Source organism: Atta cephalotes, assembly GCF_000143395.1.
Source record: "Atta cephalotes unplaced genomic scaffold scaffold00003, whole genome shotgun sequence".
Lineage (NCBI taxonomy): Eukaryota > Metazoa > Arthropoda > Insecta > Hymenoptera > Formicidae > Atta > Atta cephalotes.
In genome coordinates, this window is record NW_012130067.1 from 5,360,034 (window position 1) to 5,363,973 (window position 3,940).

Consider the following 3,940-nt stretch of genomic DNA (forward strand, 5'->3'; position numbering starts at 1 on the left):
TAACGTACGTACGTACGTACTACCGTACGGACCGACGGACCGAACCAACCTAACCTACTTACTTACTTACTTACTACTTACTACTCTACTACTACTACTCTCTCTCTCTCTCTCTCTCTCTCTCTCTCTCTCTCTCTCTCTCTCTCTCTCTGTGTGTGTGTGTCTACATCCTTTTTTCTCTCTTGTTATTAACGCATCGCACATTTGTCCATTTGTGACTAATCCGCACCGGCGAACAATAGCTGACGCAGTTATAGCATGAGCAAGGTCTCATTTTATTTCGATGACGCGGTTAAATAATTGTTTCTTACGATGAATAGATAAGAAAGTATTATGAGATAAAGATGCTTCAAGAATCGTTTCCCAAGAAATTTGAATCAAAGAAAAATAGAACAATTGTTTCAAATTACCTGACTAATCAAATCTATTATTGCTTAGCGTTTTTACATTTAGGAGAATTATAACATATATTTAAGATTTAATTATAAATACTTGTTTTCTAAAAAGAATTGAAATTATTCTACGTATGGCAAAATTGAAATTTTGAACTGTAAAATATGCTTTTAATTAATTTAATTAAAATTATAATTTTATATAATTTTATTTACTTAAAGCAACGATTTTAATAAATCCGTTTAACATATTTATTAATTTAGTTTCTGTTGCTAACTCAATATTAGACGAAAAGAATGACAAATTAAAATTTTAAACTAAACTAGGTTTTTAATTAAATTGATTTAATTATAATTACATAATTATATTTATCTAAAGCGATTTCATTTAATATGTTTATTGTTTTAATCGGTCACTTGACTTAGCATTAGATGATATCTTTCAGATAACAATTATCGCAATATATAATATATTACGGTAGCCGGAAATACCTAAAGCGATAATAGGTGCAAGGTTAAATTCATCCATGGTAGAGAGACGACAAAATGCGTCGCATAATGCTACATTTATCTATTACAATGAATAGTTCGTGTCTATTTTTGCTACGTTTTTGCGCAGAATATATGAATAGCGTGCATGGAAAATTTATCAAAGTAACGAAGCGAAGAGTGCGTGTTTGTAGCTTATACCTTATTCGAGACGATGAAAAAAATATATGAATTACACGATTCTCCAACTACTCTTAGAAAATAACTTGATTATATAAATACATGGCCTTGACTTAACCAATCGCAAGGTCCGATCGCATATAATTTCACCGCACAATTATTTTTATCAACATGTAACTACGAAATTTATAGGGGTCGCTTTTGCGAATACTGGAACGCCGCACTGAAAAGACGTAATTTTACTCTGAACATATTTTACCTTTACATTAACTTTGAAACGCAAATATATTCTCGAGTATACACACACACACACACACACACACACACACACACACACACGCACACACACACACACACACACACACACACACCCTTTCAATATAGATTTTCGCAAACTAAAAGGTTTGTGTAGTTTTATATTTCATATATAATTTTTAAGAATTATAAGTATTTTTTAGAAATAATTTCTTTATAAAAGCAAAGACTACACTACAAATCTAAGTGTGTAAAAAATAACTACAATATATGTGTATAGATTAAGTTCCACGTAAAAAATGACACTGTATTACACGTTTAACTTTTCATGGTTACACTTCAAAAAATCCACATAGTTATTCTGGTTAACATTAAAAAAAAATTATAAACGTGTATTAACTTTGGAAAAATGAGTTTTATTACTTAAAAAAATATAACTTTTTAAATTTATAATATTTTTACAAATGCAGTATTCGCCTAATTTTCTTGAGATTGAGATGATTTATGCTCTGGTCATTTTGACTCACAGTGACCATGAAGGACTAATACATATTATGTATTTTTGTACAGTTAAGGCTGGGCACATTTCAAATGTATTTTGTATTTCAAAAAGATCATATGATATATTTTGTATTTCAAATACAATTTCAATGTATTTTATATTTGAAATGCTAAAAAAGATCCTTGGTAATAATCCTTGAAGCAACGCGAACAGACTTACTGGCTATATTCGGAAACGTTAGGGTTATGGCAGAAAACGAGATGCAATTGTAACGAAATGTAATTGTCGTGATCGTGACTAGTTGGAAAAGTACCGAGCACGCAAAAAAAATTTGGAAGTATATCGTACTAAAAAGTATTTTGTATTTAAAATAAAAAAAATTTTAAATGCGTATGTTGTATTAAAAAATAAAACATTTTGTATACAAATTTTGGACATATTTTGTATTTGAAATACTAAAAAAAAAAACTTTGTATTTAAAACAAAAAATTTTGAAATTTATATTAAAAATATTATTTTATATTAAATATTTTATATTAAATAAATTCTATATTAAATAAATTTTATATTATTTATATTAAATATTTTGTATTTTATATTAAAAAAAAATATTTCGTATTTGAAATACACATTTTGAATGTATTTTATATTTTGTATTTCAAACACTTTGATGATGTATTTTGCCCAGCCCTGAGTATAGTATATATTTTTAGACGCAAAACATCCGATCACATATATTTGTAGAGCCACTTTTTTACATACAATTAACTTTTTACATACAATTTGCAGTGTAATTTTTAAAACTAATGATTAAATGATGACTAAGACCTAGTAATACTATAATTACAGACTTCCACAAACATTTTTGTTGCTTCGCATTTTCATATCACAAAATAAGTTTTGAGAATTATAAACATAGTCTTTTAAAAATGATTTCTTTGTAAAAACAAACTTAATCTTGAAGATTAACATTTATAGTACAGTGATACTAGAACTCAGCAACAATTATTCGAAGTAATTTGTCACGTCTTCGCGGTTGTAAAAGTAGCTCGTGCGCGCGTGTCTCAGGGTTAAGCATCTCATCAGGCAAGTCTCGTCTGGTTCCGAAGTTTCTCGACGGTTCATGTAACAGACTTCTTACGCGAAAGCGCGCAAGCATGGCAAGAGGTACACCGATGCGTGCGTAAGGCGGCCCGCGTGTACACATAAGCTTGTTGTGAGACGCATGATAATTATCGTGTTCCGCTGCGCTAGTTCGCCCGCCATCGTTGCACCGTGTGTTTCTGTAATAATAATAATAATAATAATAACCCGCATACATAATACATACGCAAGAGGATATACGTACACACGATTACGCACCTATATACAGTTGCGTACATACGCATATCACATACAGTTGCGTACATACGTATATCACGTGCGTACGATAAGGATCCTCAGTACAAGCTGCCGCCGCCTCCTATGACCCGTTTTCATCAAGATTACACAATTTCTCAACGTCTCGGCCTAAACTTGAAACTGTTATTCGCGCCATTTATCTTCTTGCGTTTTTTTTTCTTGGAAAGTCTCGTGAGTAATGATTTTTCGAACTAAACTGACGACAGGCACGATAACGTTCGCGACGTTTACCCGGAACAAGAGTGTTATTCATGTATTATATACTTAGTCTGGTACTCGTATAATTATCAGTAAATGCGCAATTGCTCGTCGAACGCTGTCAAAGATACGATTGTTTGTGCACGCCGTACTTTATACTTTTTATTATTCCGCTGGCGGTGTAGAATTATAAAGATCGCCTTTACCGAGAAAAGCCGCGACGTGACTCAAAATCCCGCGCTGCGATCACGTGACGCGCACCACGTGACGAGTGATCGGCACTGATTGGCGCGGCGGCGATCGGGGAATCGCATATAGCCGCGGCGCGGATAAAAGCCGCGGGGCAAAGCGTCGGTTTTCCACTGTCCGATCCGGTCTGGCAAGTAACCTTGATCCTTTCGCGAGTCGTACGTGACAGCCATCGTTCGGGTGGACACCGGTTAGTGTCGATCGAGACATCGTCGAAGTAGCAAGCGATCCTTGGCAGTTTTACGAGTTATCGACGTTCCCTGCATGCGACAGG